Source organism: Antennarius striatus, chromosome 12 (genome assembly GCF_040054535.1).
Source record: "Antennarius striatus isolate MH-2024 chromosome 12, ASM4005453v1, whole genome shotgun sequence".
Classification (NCBI taxonomy): domain Eukaryota; kingdom Metazoa; phylum Chordata; class Actinopteri; order Lophiiformes; family Antennariidae; genus Antennarius; species Antennarius striatus.
This window is the reverse complement of record NC_090787.1, coordinates 4,758,341-4,777,581: the sequence shown is the minus strand read 5'-3', so window position 1 is coordinate 4,777,581 and position 19,241 is coordinate 4,758,341.

Below are 19,241 nucleotides of genomic sequence, written 5' to 3'. Positions count from 1 at the left end.
CAGCCACGGGGGGGCGGTGTTACTCTGCACAACAAGGAGATTTTCTGCATGGGCAGCAAAATAAAGAAAGCTGACAGGGAGCAGTAGGTCGTGTTCCTCTGTGGGGTGTGTGTCTGGGCGTGGTGCCCCCCTCCCCCCACTGCCCTACCTCCACCTGCTCCTCATCATCTCATCAGCTCTTCATCACATCAGGCTCAGCTCTGCTCCTAGTCTTCCTCAGATCGTTCTGATTGTTTCCCCAAAATCTTCCCGTTATTTCAGTTTCTGAGTCATAAATCCTGTATTGATCCTGCATTGATCCTGTATTGATTGTGTGTCACTGACTCCTGACGCCTGTTGGACCTTGAGTGTGTTCTCATTGAGCACAGGTGTGTCAGCCAACAGGCTCGGTTACAGGAACTGAAATCAGGTGCGATGAAACAGCCCTGTTTTTAAGGGGGGAGGGGGCAAACACTCTCACACAGGAACATGGAGGTTTGGATTTTGTACTTTCATAATAAAAGCTTTGTTTTAAATATCATCTTTAATATTAATGTGTTTAGTCTTTGACTGATATTTAAATTTGTTCAATGATGTGAAACACTCTTATCAATCCGCTGACGCCGTCTTCCACAGATGTGATGTCATCGAGGTGGCCTCACCTGACCGTAGCCCCGCCCCCTCACACAGACTGGTCGAAGCAGTTTCTGGAATATCGTGAAAAAAACTGCTTTTTAATTGGAACCGCTCTGAAACAAAAAGGTTTTGTTGTCGTCTCCAGCCCAACACACACATACCCCTGTCCTGTTACCCACCTCCCAACCTCCCCCCGCCTCTGGAGCCCTCTTGCCCCGGTTCCCATGTCTCTGCTGGGGTTAATCCCTGAACCACAGGTGTGATAATCCCAAACCGAATGGCGCCGCTGAACACCGGGCTGACAGCGCCGGGCCCCCGTCCACTTTGATCAGGGGCCCGACAGCTGCACCCTGTTGGTCCACAAACCGGCCCGGGGCCCACCCCCCAGGAGTCAGGGGCCAAACAAAGGCCTCTTGTTTTTGGGGGGGGGGGGGGGGGTGAGGATGCTGCGAGGTGGAGACGACGTGAACCCACCGCTACCTCTGACTGGACAGCGTGATGCTCGGTGACCTTTGACCTCTGAGTGTTTCTACACGCCAACCAATAGAAGAACACGACTTCCTTTAGAATGAATGAAAGAGAAATACTCAGACTCAGTTCCTCTAACATCCATTCTTGGGGAGGAATAAGTACATCTTCAATTCTCCGATGTCAGCCTTCTTCTGCTTCTCTTCATATTTACTTTTCATCACCCAGAAATATTTCCTCCACATCATCATCATCCTCACCACAGCGTCCAGAACGAGCGTACAAGAAGAAGAAGAAGAAGAAGAAGAAGAAGCTCACTTTATAAATGTTAGTGAATAATTTAACCTTTTTAAAACAAGAATTCTTCCTCGGATTGTTGATCCAAACCAGGAAGGTGTTTCTCTGCTTTGTCTTCCTCACAGTCTGAGCTAACAAGGCTAACATAGTTAGCATCATTTACTCCATGGGCCTCTTGAAGACCAGGTTAATATCAGGAACCCAGTCTGGGTTCAAGAATCAACGTGATTGTGGTTTAGAAGTAGGAATGGTTAACAGTCAATAAAAAAAATGCAATTTTCTTACATCTCTCAAATGTCACCATTGTCATAAAAAAATCTAAACAATATTTAACAATTTAAATTTGAGGTTTGAGCTATTTTTCCTTGCCAAATATTGGTTTCAGCACAAAACAAAAGTTTCATCATCTCATCTCATAATGATGACAAAAAACAACAACAGTGTAAATATTGAGAGCATCAAAAACTACATAAAAAACATGATGGCAAAAATAAACATTGAAAGACCGAAAACTGGCCATCTTTTGTTTAACAGAAATATTTAGCTTTTCCTTACATCTTAAACATGTTTATCTGCGTTTTGTTTTTGTTGTCAGTTTGTTTTGTGTGATTCAGTTTTCTTTGCTTTCTTTTTTCTTGTGGAGTTTAAAAATGTAAGTAAAATTCTACAAAAAAAAAAAAAATTACAAAAAAGACGAGAAAACCCAAACAAAGTAAAGCATTTGTAATACCTGTTTTTTATTATCTAAAGATTTCTTTTAATTGTCAATGATTTTTAAAAGTTATTTCAGGACTTATTTTGATTTAAAAATTGTGAGTAATAATAATAACTGTTCTCTGAGCTTCTCTTGAAACAATAAAAACCAGCAACAAATCAATCCTGAAAATTTACAGTTTATCTGTCAATAAAAGACTGTTATGTAAAAACAAAACAAAAAAACCCATCAAAACACACAAAAAAGTTATTTTTTAATGCCTCTTTAATTTTTAATGCCTCTTTAATTTTACAAAAACTGTTATTCACTGTTTCAAATTAAATCACATCAATGCTGGTCATTTCTTTCAAATTCAGGTCAAGTTTTTGATCCAATTCTCCTTTTTTTTTAATGTTTAAGAAATTTAAAACATTCTCTTTCAGACAATTAAAATAATTGTTGAACAAATGTTTTGCTCTATAAATATGATTGATGTTTGTTACCTTGGATAAACAAAGTAAACACGGTGTGTGTGTGTGTGTGCGTGCGTGTGTGTGCATGTGCGTGCCTCATACCGTAAAATTTCTCACCACTAGGGGGCAACCGTCACCATATAATCCATGACCCTGCTGATGAGTGTCGTTTCCTGAGTGACTCCTGATGATGAGATGTCCTGAGTGTGTGTTTGAGTGTGTGGATGTGTGTGTGTGGATGTGTGTGTGTGTGTGTGTGTGTGTGTGTGTGTGTATTCCCACTCCATCAGACGTGTTGTTATGTGAACGTTGTTGGTGTGAGACTCCAATGGGGCCGCCGGGTTCAGGACGAGAAGCCTAATGGTAGGGGTCCAGCTACACACACACACACACACACACACACACACACACACACACACACACACACACACACACACACACACACACACACACACACACACACACACACTCCTGTCAGCTTGTGTTTCACAGTGTCAGGACGGGCCTTTATGTCCCGGCGTGAGCCTCTCCCTTTGATTCCCGCTCTCACTGACACACACCGCAATCAGATTAAATGCAAAACTCATGTGTTCCACAGCGGAGTGTATCCAGCTGCGTGTCACCGTGTGTGTGGACACACACTAGACACACACACACACACACACACAACGGCCAAAGCATCCTGACATTTAGATTATTGAGCGCTGCACGGCGGCGGCGTTCCTGCTCCCATCGTTTAGGACACCAGAGATGGAAACAACAGGTGAGAGAGGATTACCCCCCCCCTCACAAATATCCCAACCCCCCCTACATGATGGAGCTACGCTAGCTGAAGCTACGCGGATGAGACCAGCGTTGCCATGAAACGACCCTTTAACTACTCTGGGATGAAAATGGACTCCCAGGGCTCTGTCCCGGGACAATGGGGCCGGCGTATAAACAACCCCCCCCCCCAAAGGTACTGCCGCCCCCCCCTGCCCCGGGACCTGACCGCTGACCTTTTCATGAATAGGGGAAGATATTGACTGACAGTGCTGTCTGAATAGGAAGCCTGGTTAGCTCCCAGTTGGGCTATCTGGTAAGGCGATACCCCCACTCCCCCCCCCCACTGCCGGGTAAACACCGGCCCCATCGCCCAGAATGCAACAGTGTCTAAGAGGTCATTCTCCTCCAAAGAGACACCCCCCCATTGCCAGTCCCATGTCACAAGGCCAAATCGATGCATCTGACCCCTCTTTCTCCCACAGGTGACCTTTGACCCCGAGCCCGACGGGACGAAGGAGGGAGAGAAACCCCCCCCACATCGGTGTTTGTCGTCTTGTCTCGAGACAAACGGCTGGAGGACGGCGGACACTCGAGGGTCCTGGGGGAGACCAGGGGGGGGAGTGTGTTAACTGACCTGTAAACACGACGGTTTTATAGGAGCTGATGCAGACTGGTCTCCATGGCGACAAGGTCCAGAATCTCTCCGGGTTCGAGGACGGGAAACTTTTCAAGAGGAAAAAATTCCAAAGCGATGGTCAAACTTCATGTGGATTGGTCGTTCTGTAGGTGTGAGTGGTTCTTTGTTTGTCATGTGGCTTCTCAGTGCACCGGCGTCCCGCCCAGAGTGTCCCCCGCCTGGATGTGAAATCAGCGATAAGATACCACAACCTTCATCGCGTCAGCAGAACGACTCCTAAACTATCCGCCGATCGATCGGATTGATCGTGGATCAGCTTCTATCACCTCCACTGACGTTTGTTGGTTTGACGGATTTCCTCAAACGTCCCTCCAGTATTTATTATCCATCGATGCTTCAGTCGGGTGTTTCTGCCCGCTGAGACGGAGAAATTTCCCTGCTGTGGGACCAATAATGGATTACTTAAAAAGCCCTTAGTCGACAGGAAGTCAATTCCAAAGCCTTCTGATTGCCGACGAGAAAACAGATGATTTAATCTGGAATGAAGGGATTAATAAAACGTTTAACACCAGAATTAAATTCGCAGATCGGAAAATTTAAATCCTTCTAAATAGATGATAAAATCTAATATTTTTGACATCAGGGATGCGTAAAATAATCAAACCTATGCGGTTTTATTGATTTGATTTCTGGCCAAACTCGTTCTACAAGTAAAAAAATAAAGATGTAAATTAGGAGTCACTAATTAACACGTGTTGCTTTAATCTGCACCAAATCTGAGCGTAGCAGCAACAAGTTGTGGGGTTATGTGTCACGTTAGCGCTCGGTTGGGAGCAGCGACGTCCTGGAGTCGTGACTGGTTGCCTAGCAACTGCTGTTTTAGTAGCAGTTGGATAGATAGCATCACTTGTTAATTAAAGCTGCGGATTCGAGTGTCAACGCAAAGAAGTTTCAGTCCCAGAATAGAAGAACGGGACTTTTAATTGACGCTAAATTTCTTACAAATAAAAAGAAGTTAAAAAATTCACTTCCTGTGTTTTTTAATAAATAACATGTTTTCATTAGATTACAGACGAATGGGACGCCCCCCACTGGGACGGAGCTTTGGTTTGGTTGTTCTGATGGGGCGACAACGGTGTCACAACGGTCAAAGGGTCAAGGCTGGTGTGTGTGTGTGTGTGTGTGTTGGGAGGGGGTCTAAGTCTCTAATGGAAGAACTGGGATCACATCTGTCCCAACAAATCCAGGAACAACAAAACACTTGTTTACTGTGTGTGTGTGTGTGTGTGTGTGTGTGTGTGTGTGTGTGTTCTCTCGTTCATTTTGTTCCTGTGGGGTGAACGACAGGTGAAGGGGAGGAGAGCAACCAGGTGGATCTTACCTGTGCAGGTGTGACACACACAAACACGCACGCATGCACACACACACACACACACACACACACACACACAGACTGTGTATCTAAAGTCATTTGTTTGGCTGCGTTTACTTTTGTGGTGTTTATGTGCTGTTAAACTTCTCAGGAGTGTGTGTATGTGTGTGTGTGTGTGCGTGCGTGCGTGTGTGTGTGTGTGTGTGTGTAGCCATAAACCTGTAACAGTAGTGGACTTTTACTGGGCCTGTTCGGCTCATTAAAACTTTAGTGGACGCCTTTCGTTCCGACACGTCTTCCCCCTAAACAAGCTGTAGCGTGCGTGATTGTCTGTGTGTGTGTGTGTGTGTGTGTGTGTGTGTGTGTGTAGGGGGGGTCAGGTGGGTCAAGAAAGCGACATTCAGGCTCTTGAATGCCCCCACCCCAACAGGCCGATGACTGACCTTGATCTCCAGAGGAACTTCTTTACCATCTGGAGGACGTCCATAAAAACCAGGAACACAAAGGAGATCAATAAAAGCTTCTCTGGAGACCCAGGAAGCAGTAAATACCAGAGTGTGTGTGTGTATGTGTGTGTGTGTGTGTGTGTGTGTGTGTGTGTGTGTGTGTGTGTGTGTGTGTGTATGTGTGTGTGTGTGTATGTGTGTGTGTGTGTGTGTGTGTGTGTGTGTGTGTGTGTGTGTGTGTGTGTGAGGAATCCTCTCCTTTGTCCTCTTCCTCCCGCTCGCCCTCGTATCTTTGGATTATCTAGTCGGTTTCACGCTGCGCCAAACGTAAATCAGGGAGGCACAGGCGCAGGAGGAGGAAGAGGAGCGATACGATCTCCAGGAACAATCCTCCTCTTCCTCTCTGAGGTAAGTTTACCCTCATCGATCAGACGCTGGGGCAACAGAGGCACAATGGTGGTTAGTGCTGCGCCGCTGTGCACACAGGGCTTTGTTGGCTGCAGACACACACGAGACAGCGGCGCCATTGTGCGCAACATTGATTATTGATCGGGTCAAATATTTATTTAGCTCCTCGGCCAGCGAGGGAGGGGTTAATATCCAGGTTTGAAAACATCCAGAAAGGATCTGTGGATGTGTTGATGAAGATGAAGGTGAGAGGCGGAGTAAATACATACACTGCACCTCTTCCCCAGAGAGGTCAAAGGTCAGGGGTCGGCCTGTGTTTCTGACCAATCAGACGCCTGATTATTTAACACTTGTTTAACTGGATTAAAGTGTTTCTAAACTACCTTATCATATGGTTGCGAATCGCTCCGTCCTGATTGGTCAGAGTTCTAGTAACTATTGTGTGAGCAGAGGTTTGAGTTCTCTGAGTGCTTCCAGAGGGAGCGTTTGCGCCGCTGCTCGGTTATTATGGGCTGTTTTAACGGATTGGAGTCGTTTCTCAGCTCCTCCTGAGCTGCGAATGTAAACCGATACCACCGCAGAATGAGCATCCCATAAACGCCTGGAACCGGCGAGACGCGGCCCGGGGTGAACCCGGTGATGACATCATTAACCACCGTCGACTCGCCAATCCAGACCTGAGAGGGTTAATTATGACGAACGCTGAAGGAGCCAAACCACTGGAATGGAATGGGCCCGCTTTGTGTCTGTAGACACAAAACAGTCTGCACGTGAAGCTTTTACAGTGTGTGTGTGTGTGTGTGTGTGTGTGTGTGTGTGTGTGTGTGTGTGTGTGTGTGTGTGTGTGTGTGTGTGTGTACAGTTTATAGACTGTTTACACCTGAGAACCAGACTGCACGTCTTTATCACGACTGAACAACACATCCGATGGTGGTAGCGTGGAACCATTGTGTGTGTGTGTGTGTGTGTGTGTGACCGGGCGCCGCTCGTCAGACGTGTGGTGTTTGTGTCAATGTGTGTGTGTGTGTGTGTGTGTGTGTGGGGAGTGTGTATCAGAGGAATGTTAATGCACGGCGACCACCAATCATGGCGGCGATTGGAACAATGGAGACTGGATGAAGGAAACACACACACACACACACACACGCAGGTAGAAACCGTCATCAGCGTCCAGAAAGCACCAAAAAGATGAAGGGTCATACATCAAACGGAGCTCCGCCCACCATGATGGCTCCTCCCCCCTTCATCCTGAGCCTAATGAAGGTATCAGAATGTCTCCTCCTCCTCCAGCGAGGAGGTGGAGAGAAATGAATATGATGGGGGGGGTCTCCTCATGGAGGGAGGGGGGCGTGGCCCCAGTGGGAGGGGAGGAGAACGCGTCGCTTCTTCTGTCACTAAATACAGGAATGACAGGAATGGGGCGATGGACTCCGCTTGGAGGTCCATTAGTCACACACACACACACACACACACACACACACACACACACACACACACATACACATGCAGACGCACACACACACACACACACACACACACACACACAGGCCCTGAACTTCACATGACAGGCATCACGTTACCATGGCAACATTGATGCTAAGAAATCAATACTGGAAATGTTCTTAGAATGAATTAAAAAACAGGCGAGAAGAAATGAAGCAGCCACCGAGCCGTTAGCGGAGAGCTAATCGAGCTGACCTCTACTTCCCGTCTACTTCCCGTCTACTTCCTCTCTACTTCCTGGAAGTGCTTCCCAGTGTCGCCGAAGACGCCAATGAAGATACATGTTTAGCCGATTCCCATCAGCACCACCTAACCCCACCCCTGAGACGTCCAGGAGCTCCTCCCACTTTGTCACACACGTCGGTGTTATCTGTGTGTGTATTTGTGTCGGGTGTGTGAAAGTGTTGACAAAGCAGAAAGGAAGCAAACGTGTGCGAGTGTGTGACAAACTTATCTGTGGATGTGTGTGTGTGTGTACATGTGTGAGAGGGCAAAGGTCACGACCACAGCCCCCCAGGGTGAGGAGTTCAGAATCCACCCAGCTGCCCCTGCATCTGCCTGATGGCAGGGTAAACCTTCTCCACCCCGCCTTGCTTTCTCTTTCAGTTAGCCGCTAACTGCTAATAGCTGTTTTTTTTTTTTAAATTTAATTGCGGCGACCCGTCGGCGTGGGAACGGACTTTTTTATTTCGCCATGTTTGGGAATGAAAACATCATTCTGGCCCTGAACGCAGCGTCCTGCTTCTCAGGCGAAGTGTTAATTAAAGCTTCTCTATCACATGTTTGTTCCACTTTAAAGAGTCAGCAGTGAAGTTTCTCACAGCGACCCCCACCCCCCATCCTTCCACCCCCCCACAACAAAATAAGGTACAATAACAAAATTAGAGTGCGATAACAAGGAGACTTTATTTTCTTTGGCCGCCGCTAAACAAAGTTTGAACTGAGCGACTCCCCTCGCTTTCTCCCACAGAAGAAGACAGGGGGGTGGGGGTTGGGGGGTGGGGGTGTCGCCGACCTCTCACCTCACCCCCCCAAGGCCTAAAGCCGCTCACGTGCGACGTGGATCGACGAAGGTAACGAAGGGAAGGAGGGGAAGAAGCGGAGGAGAGATGACGGGAGGAGATAGGTGGAGACGGCGGCCGATGGAAGGACGGAGGAGGAGATGGAGGCGGGGGGGGTGAAGGTGACTTCAGGTGGGAGGTTCAGCTCGAATGAGATTAATGTCAGGAAGGCGAGGAAGAAAAGATTTATGAGTCAAAGGAGAGAAAACGTGTTTATGACTCCTGCATCGGACGAGGAAGAGGAGGAGGAGGAGGAGGAAGGAGGAGGGGATCAGAGAGGGGGAGGCGGCTGAGACACCACCCAACGGTTAGCAAAGTTAGCCAAACGGGTGAGATTTGATTCATTTTAATATGAAAGAATTGCCAGAAAAGTCAAATTTTTGGAAAAATAATGGCAAATTTGTCAAAGAAATTACAAGAATGTGTTTATATATGAGCTTTAATTTGAATCATTTTTGCTAAATTTAAAGGTTTATAAAGTGTTTTTGCAGGGAAAAAACAGATGCTTGTGTCTGATTGTTTACATCAAGTTTTTAGCAGAAATTCTAGCAACAAAATGTGAGAATTAAGCTGATTTTGGTGACACAAAGTTCTAAAAATGTAAAGTGTATTTTCTCATTATGAGGAAGAGGAGGAGAGAGCAGCAGACAGACGAGGAAGAAGGGAGGATTAGTTTTAGGGGGAGGATAGAGAGACGAGGGAGTGATGGGGGGGTCAAAAAGAGAGAGGGGGGGGGGTTCAAAATATTTAATACCTGAAAACATTTTTCTCATCCAAACTTTATTAATAAAGAGAAAGAGAGACAGGAAACGGTGTGAGGCTCCACAAGGCCTGGGAAAACGTGAAGCTGTGTGTGTGTGTGTGTGTGTGTGTGTGTGTGTGTGTGTCTGTGTGTGTGTGTGTGTGTGTGTGTGTGTGTGTGTGTGTGTGTGTGTGTGTGTGTGTGTGTGTGTGAGCCCTTTTGTCCCTTTGTTGATCCCACACTGATAACGTCTGCCGGTTCAGGAAGAAGCACAATGCCAGGCAGGCCCCGAGGAAAGAACACACACACACACACACACACACACACACACACACACACACACACACACACACACACACAGACATACAAAACTATATCCATTGAATTTTGGTGGAGATTCTGATTAATTCGACACAAACAGATTTAAATCAAATGTGACTTCAGGTGTGAACAGCGAGGACACGCCCCCTTAATGCCCCGCCTACCAGAGGGCGGAGTCAAGGCATCTATGTGGCTTTAAACATCAATTACATATCACAACGTGACGTTGTCGTCCCATTTGAATTGCTCGCCATGATGCGATCAAAGCCCTCAGGATGACATTATCATCATTATCATCATCATCATCATTATCATCATCATCATCATCATCATCATCATCTCCTCAGAGGATTGACACCTGATGGCGTTTTGACAACAGAAGCTTTTTAACTTCTCTGACAATGAGCTGATCTGTGCGTGTTAGTGAGGGCCTCAGATTAGGGGCCCCTGACAAGAGGCGGCGGTGCAGAAGGGACACCCCCTCACGTTTAGAAAGAGGTCAATGGAGGAGCTGTGAGGAGGGACCTGGCGGGTTTAGCTGAAGGTGTTACAGCGGCGTTGATCCTGGATGATCTGATGTCATCCACAAACAGAAACAAAGCAGATCCAGGATCAGCCTCCAGAGACAAACGAGGAGTAGAGGGTTAATCCGTCTGCTAAAGCCCCCCAACAGCCCCCAGAGCACAAACAACACAAAAGGTGGGAATGTGAAGAAAAGGAGGTCAAAAATATGCCTGAATAAAAGTCAATGCTCCGCCCCTTTGGTTTAGATTCACCAGAGGACCAATCAGAGATCAGGGAGGTCAGGGTAATGCATCACTTAAGCTATCCCAGCATCTAAAAGTTACCCCAACGTAGCCATGTAAAGGGGCGGGGCTTCTGCAGGGTGTGACCAATCACAGACATGAATGAGCGCCGTTCCTGCTCCATCACATCGATGCCCCCCCACCCCTCACTCGGCTTTACCCTCATTTACCGATTTAAAATATTGATCGATCACCAAGTTGCTGATATATCACCAGTGGTGAGGGGGGGTTAGGTGGAGGGGCATGGGGGGGTTGTCAATTTTACACAGGCACAAGCTGCGATCATCAATACGGGCAATTGACAGAAGAACAGCAATACACGCAGCAAAATCTGAAGAATCAAAACTTTATGCTTCTCTAATCTGAAAGACGACAATGTCATCAGTCAGTAAGGGCCTGAAACAGACCAATAGGAGCCTCACAGATGCTCCCAGGTTGCATTATGGGAAATATACTCAGCGTATGGATCAAGAAAGACGACTTCAGCTTCCTGTTGGTGTTTCGGATCCATCCCGTTTGCCTCCTTGGCCCCTGGCGCGGTCTCTTTGTTAACTCGGGGGCCATTGGGCCCCGTGGGGGTGTGTGTGGGGGGGGGTCGTTGGCGGGCCCTGAGATTAACGGCACAGTAGAGCCGGACAAAGACCCCCCCCCGTGGATAAGGAGGCCAGAGAGGATGAATCGCAACTGTATTGAAACGGGTCGGAAATAGAGAGATATAATGTCTATTGGGGGGGGGGGGTTGAATGAATGAATGGGGGGGGATCGCGATCCAAAGGGAGCTAATGAGATAGCATTTGAATCCCAAAGAGGGCGGGAGATAGCGGTGCGTTGAGGTGAGGCATGGTGGGGTGGTGGGGGGTGGATTCCCAGGGTGAGAGCTGGTGAAAGGGGGCGACCCCCTCCCCATGGGTCGGCGCTATTTGCTCTGTGTTCGCTCCCTTTCTGCCCCTCTGCTGGTTTCCTCCTTCAATCAGATCCATTCTATTGCTAATCCAGCAAACGCAGGCTGAGAAAGTCCCTCATTAGCCCCCCACCCCCCACCCCCCCGACCATCTGATCTTAAAGCCCCCCCACAAGAGCCTGGAACTAAAGGACGCTTCCACTCCAGCACCATTCACACTCATTATTTGTGAAAGCTGCTGATTCTGGATCAGTACAGTTACTCATGTGAGTTTAGTCAACATCATTGTCCACATGTGACCTGTGTCACCACATTAGCCAATCAGAACACAGCCAATTAGAACACAGCCAATCAGCTGTGAATGTACGTTGGTATTAGCATCAACCCGTTAAATAGTTTCATTCTAGTGTCTTAAATTCTTTTTAAAGCTGTAGAAAAGGTGAAAAACGTCATAAAAAAAGAAGCTTTTTGTACTTAAATGTTTAAAACGTAATTAGTGCTAAAGCGCTAACAGCGTAGCGTGCGAGCTAGCTCCAAAAATAGTGATGAAATGTCATATTTTGTGAAAACAATAATGATTTAAAAGTAATAGCAATGAATGTAAGGTGTTATTTTCTCACTATAGGAAATGCTAACACACACTTTTGTTGCCTTGTTAGCATGAATTTGTTGATTAGCGTAGCTTTAGCTGCAGGACCAATCAGAAGACAGAAGACGCTAAAGTCAGAAAATTATTTAGACCACGCCCCCTAATGACATCATTATCTGAGCATGAACTCAGTCCCGCTTTAGCATCTGATATCATGAACACAGTGTCTGTATGAAGTGGGTTCTGCAGCTCAGATGGGTGTGTGTATTTGTGTGTGTGTGTGTGTTGGTGGTGGTGGTGGAGTTTAAGGGGGGGGGTGCTCTGAGCTTTGACCCCTAACAACAACGCGGTGCATTTTTACAGCGCAACACCATTTGGAACGACTTTCCTCACTTAAGCAAAGTGCTTTTGGGCTGATTAGCAAAGTGCTAACGGTCGCGGCTATGCATTAATCACCTGCTGCAGCCATCAGCTGTGTGTGTGTGTGTGTGTGTGTGTATGTGTGTGTGTTAGTGGGGGGGGTGAGACTTGGGGAGGAATGGGGAGGATCGCTTGAAGAAAAACAGCCTAATAACAATGACCATTGAACCGCTGGGTTGATGTTTCCCTTGGGAAAGCTTAGCAGTCCTTTCCTGCGATACAACAGAGTGTGTGTGTAAGTCTTTAGTATGCGTGTGTGTGTGTGTGTGTGTGTGTGTGTGTCCACTCAGTGATGGGAGAGTGACATTTTGACAAGTAAGATCCACAAACTAATTTATATTTAAAATGTAGCTAGCAGCCATTAGCAGTTAGCGTCAGTTAGCAGCTAAATTAAAGAAGAAAAGCAACCAGAACATGTCTTCAAATGAAGGAGACGGTGTAATGATCAGAATGTTATTATTTATATAATAATATTGTTATTTATATAATATTATTTATATAATTATTCATATAATTTAATAATAATAATAATAATAGAATAATATTTACATAATATTATTATTATTCATGTAATTATATTTAATATGATAATATTGTTTACATAATATCAATATTTATATAATAATATTCTACAATTTATATTATTACTTTTTTTCTTCTTCTAAAGCTAAACTAGCGTAGCTCTCGTTAGCATGTCCAACCACCACCAGGTGTCCCATGAATCCGTTCGGTGTTGTCTAATTCCTGGATCTGCATCAGTTTGCACGACCCTAAACATCACCATGCTCCTGATCTCTGGACATTACCTGTGTGTACCTGGTGTGTGTGTGTGTGTGTGTGTGTGTGTGTGTGTGTGTGTGTGTGTGTGTGTGTGTGTGTGTGTGTGCACCACCTGCTAAATGCATTAACCGGGCCACAAAGTGTCGTGTCTTGAAGCGAGTGGATCGACTTTCATCAGCGCTCACTTTGAATACACACACACTTTCTCTCCGTCTCACCTTCACACCACCATCCAGAACACATTCATCCAGTCACTTCAAGGGGAGCAGAAGTGTCAGAACTTAAAAAATCTGCCTGGGGGGGGGTGTATTGCTGGTCTTTTGAAGCCAGGCAGACACACACCTGAGGACAAAAAGCTTTTAGAGAGGAGGAGAGCAAGGCGGTCGCTTCATGCCGCCCTGCTGGCGGAGATGTTTTGACACGACGGGACAAAAGGCCTCGTCGGCGCGGCAGCAGCAGAATGGGTGTAGATTACCTGTGTTAAACGCCCCCGCCCCTGAATCACATACCGGAGCTTTGTTTGCATATTTGGTGTGAATGAGTCCTCGCCACAGAAAGGACAGTGAATGCATCACGGTGACAGTTGACGGGATCGACGTTCTGGTGTTGAAAGTGAATAACGGTGCATTCACATGAAATTTATTTTGTCTCAACATAAAATAAACTTGTTGTGACAACAGACTTCAAGGTGCGTTCAAGGCATCATGTAAATACAAGAACTCGGCAGAAAAGTTGTGTTGGAAACATGCAGGATGGATGATAATTTATGATTTATCTTTGTCCCAAAACAATAAAAGAAAAAATAATTTTCAGATTCAATCTGGGAAGAAATGGAATTTACAAAATATGCCTCAAAAACCTTTCTGTTGTTGTCCTGGAAACACAAACATAAACCTTTTTAAATCGCAAAAAAACTCCTCTCAACAATCAAACCAGCCTCCAATCCTGTGAAAATTTAGCGACCAATGTTTTCTCACAAAAGTACTTTTTGTTTTTTTGTTCGTCTCCAGTAAACAAACAACTTCAAGATGCGTTCAATGACACAACGACAGCTGTGTTGTTGTAGATCTAATATCGATCAATCGATCAGATGGAACAATCAGGTGTGACACCGTGGGGCTGTCCCTGCCCGGACAGTCCCCCCCCCCCCTGAAGGCATCCTGTGACGCCCGGCGTTCCAGACCGGTGACTCTCCTTTCAGTCCCACCCCCACCTGCCAGTCGGGGGCCCAAACCACACATGGACGGGCTCCTGTTGATGGGTCCACTCTGTCTGGCCCCCAGCTGTTTGACCACAGATGGGGGGGGCTTCCTGTCAGAGTCTTTTCCAGATGTAAAGAGTTTTTTTCTCTCCTTTCTCTCACCGCCTTTCTTCTCTTTCCCTCCCCTGAAGTGTTTTGTGTGTCTGTCCCGAGTCATCAGAGCTCATACTCCCGGTTTTCCCCGTCTTTTCCTCCCCCCTCCACGCCCCCGCCTCCCCATCCTTTAGTGTTTTAGTGACTGTGACAAGAAGAATTCCGAAGAAGGTTCCTCCTTTTTATCCCTTTGGATGAAAATCAGGAACAATCTAGAACGTGATTTAAAATCTGAAATTTTCAAAATTCGAATCAAAACATCCTTTTCTTTCCATCCATCCTTCAGAATGGGGGGCGGGGGGGGGCACTCTGCCATATGGTTCAACAATAGATAAACGTGTTAAAATATTAACTCGCTCTACCTCATTAAGGCGCTCTATGTCATAAAGCCCTTCTGTGAGGTGGCGCCATAAACCTGGGTCCAACCCCCGGCCCTCCCAGCCCTGATGCTCGTCAGGCTGGAGGGCCAGCAGGATGCAACCCCCCCAATACCCCCCCGGAGGATGCACAAAGGCCAGTGTGGTTCGTTAATGGTGCATGTTGGCTTAAAATCGACCTGCAGCTTAGCAGGAGATGCTCTATGGAATGGCGTCTAGAGAGTCAACAGGGGGCTGTTGTGTGTGTGTGTGTGTGTTTGTGGGGGAAGGGGACTCTGATGATTTGCACATCCACATATCATCTTGAACATGATGGAAACGTGAGGAGCAGATCGAACGTTAACGCATGTCACATAACATCCGGTTCCAACTTCCTGACTCGGGATGGAATCTGAGTCGGTGGACGTCGGATGTCAGTGGACGTCGGATGTTGGTTGATGTTGGATACTTCTATTGGGATGAAGGCGTTTTAGGGTAACAGTTTCTAACAAGTAAGAGGAGATGGATCCAGGAAGTGGATCTAAAAAGAAGGAGATACTATAGTCTGTGATCAAGGACCATCGGAGGACGTCCCCCCCTGGCCGGACTCCCCAGGAGCGATCAACGCTACTGATCCGGTATCGGAGGCCTCTTCTCGAAACATAGAAGAGACACCATCGGCTTCATCAATACACCAGTGGGGGTTGGGGTTCTGACCCTGGGGTCTTTGGACATCGGGTTGTTTCTCTGATGACTAAAATCCTTAATAAATTAAGGACTGAGGTGGAAAATAAGGAAAGGATCATCTATCCACCTCTTCTCAGTTGTCCTCCTTGCTTCGCCTCCTCTTCCTCGTCACGGATCTCTCTCTCTTTGACGCTCCTCAGCCTCTCCATGACCCAAATGTCAATCAATAGTCTTTCCTCCACGCCGACCCGCCCACACTCCTCCGCCTCCTCCACCAGCTCCACCTTTCTCCGGTCTTCTCATTGAAACTCGGATGTGATCTGGATTCCCAGCCTGATCATTCAGTGAAATCTTTATTTAACTCGACAAACAGGAGTCATTAAAGTAAAGGGATGCAACTAAAGGAGGAACCGAGACAACCCACCAGGGTAGGGGTAGTTAAAACCGGAAAAGCAGGAGGCAACAGATAAAAGACCAGGGTTAGGAGATACAGCAGAGTTTAATGAGAGGGCAGGAACGATCTCCAACGCCAGTGGAGTAATGATGAGGTGTGAACGTTCCGTTTGACTGTCAAAAAGCAGAAGGTTTTTGCAAAACTTATTGAGCTTATCAGCTGTGGTCCAATTACGATTTGAACACAGCCCAAATAGCCCAAAAGTTTGGAAGCTGTCCTGTCCCACGCATTAATGAGGATGCTTTAGAGGACGTTTGTGTGAACTTGGGTTTGACAAGTATCCCAATCTGCATCTGACTGTCACCGCTGCTGGAAGCCAAGGCCACAACTTTTATACACTTCACACTAAAACAGTGATTATAGCAGTAAATTTAACTTTGGGACTTCTAATTAGGCGAGGTCTGGAGCTCCCAGCAGACGCGGTGCTATCCAGAGTGCAAATCACCACATCGCTCTGGACCCTTTCCTGATGTTTGGTTTGGTGTTTTCAAAAATGGACCACAGTTGGGGTAGGGTGGAGAATTGTATGAGCGCTGGTCTAAAATGAGACATTCAGGAGTAACAAAAGCAAATTCAATTTTGTCAATTCAACATTCTCAATCGGTCAAAGAGCCAATTGATTTTGCGTTGACCAACGCCAACGGTCTAGAACCCTGCCTCGAATTCAAGGAAATTCTGAAGGTCTTTCTGGTGACTTTTCAGACTTTTATTAAAGAGGGTCAATGTGAGAGGATCAGATTGACAAACATAGTCTTCCATATCCTGAGAAATAGGGAATTTCGAGTTGAGACGTGGGTCAATACAACCATCCATCTATCTCCTTGCCTGAAATACTTTTCAGCTCATCCCCGGGGATTCCTGGGGCGTGCCGTGATTGACGGGGTATGTACCATAATCCCTCCAGTTCTGGTTCTACCCCAGGGTCTCCTTCCTGTTGGACACACCTGGAAAACCTCCAACGGGAGGCAACCAAAAGGCGTCCAAACATTTGTACTTCATAGCTGATACTCGATTAGAAGATGAACCCAACCCATGACTGAAGTTCATCTATATGTTGACGTCTGTTGCTTGATAAAGAACGTAATCCAGACCCTGGACGTCTGATAAAAGCCATTGTATAAAAGTCACATCCGTCATTCCGATACAGAAACAGGAAGTTCCATCAACTGCCCATGAAGAGGTGTTAATCCGCTGAAAACCACACTACTTTACGGCCTTCTATTCCTCATCACATAAACACTTCTTCAGACCTGGACGTCCACCCGGGCTTTGAGACCTCCGGCGACACCTGTCCTCCAAACCTGAAATATATTCTGTAAATCCTCCCAGATTGAGTTTTCACTGTGTCTCTAACACAACAGCTGTTCTTTCAAAGAAAGAAAGAAAGAACCCCCCCACCACCCTGTCTCTGTCTCTTTTCCACCCTCACTCCTCCTGTCTCCACCTCTTCCCTGGCACTGATCCCTGTCCTTTGAGAGGCTCTTTCCCCTTTTCCCTGAGCCATTGCTCGGGGATTAACTCCCCAACTGTCAATCAATAATGTTATCCTTTCTCTTTCACCCCTCCTCCACCTTTCTTCACACTTTTAATTGAACATCAAGTCTTTGCAAGGAGGGGTAGGTTGTTTTTTTTATCCTCTTCCATTCCAACATTTGATGCCTCCTTTCCTCCTCCCTCCTCCTCCTTCTCTTCATCCTGTTGAGATGTTTGCTCAGTTCTGGGTTGCCGACTTTGGAGATGGAGAGATGACGACGAAGAAAGGGAAGAAGGAGAGCGACGACAAGGTGTCGAAGTTTAATAAACATCAAGAGCTCTCGCTTTTGAGAGAAGGATGAGAATTGTTTCCGTTGCGACGCCGAGGCGTTGCCCCGGCAACCTGGCTTCTCCTTCTTCTTCCGTTGTCGTCCAGAAACACGTCGTGTTCTTGTTTTTAATTATTCACCGTGATAGACGAGATGGTTTCGCACGAATACGCCGATGGCGCGCTCGCACGTATTTCGTCATACACGGATGACAAGGTGCAAATCCAGCTGATGTGTTCGCTGACAGTACGCACAAGGGGAACGGCGCCCAGGAGCGCCAGCTAACACAACCCTTATCTCCTCCTCCATGAAATAAAAAGATGTCAAATGTTCGGCGTTGTGGCAGGAAACGGTGGTATTTACATTCTCGCAGCTTCATTGCACTCTGACCCTTTCATGTTGTTTCTTTCCAAGAGGCCAAATATTTACTTTCTGCTTTCCAGAAGTGATTTCATTTTTCATTTTCCCACTATTTGACATTTTATGTTTGCGTTGGCCGCTCTCTTTTTTTCAATGGCTAGCAGGCAGAGTGCCTTGTGATGTTTTGGCTTGAAACAAACACCGCTTTGAAACTAAACACAGGTCTCAAACGAGCTTTCAAACAGAATTCGAGGTGCGTTGTTCCCCCTAGAAATGCTTGTTTAATCTCAACACCGAAACTCCAGCTCCTACCGGATCGGCATGCAGGTTAGACATCAACGAAACGCCAGGAGAACAATCAAAAGACGCTGATGGAGGTCCTCAGAAGATCAGGAAACAATACCTGTTGGGTGGATTCCACAGGTGAAAAGGTCATAAGGTGAAGTCCTCAAAAGGCGCTAAAGCTACCAGGTTCTGGTAAAGATGACCTCAGCTAAATTAACTTAGCTGTTTCCAAATGGCATGTTTGTCCGCGCATATGATCATTGTTATTTAAGAACTTCATCGGAAGCGATAAGAAGTTCAGTATTGGGTTTGTCTACCTAGATGTCTTACAAAAAGTCAACAGTCAACAATCGCTATCCGAGTAAATACGCATTTCCTGTTGCGCGATGATACAGAAAGAATGTAGGGGTTGACTTCCTGTTTGACTTCGTGTGTTGATGATGTCGACCAAAAAACTCAAAACTCACATGGTAAATAAAAGTTCGGGACTCTCCTCTTGTATTTTATTTGTTTTATATCTATAATAAATTATGTTACAATGGGTGTGTCCATAATAAGGAACGCCTCCTAATTCATAAATATGATTGGCTATCTGTCCAGTGAGAGGCGGGACATAAGTCTGGATTAAATATCAGAGAAATATTT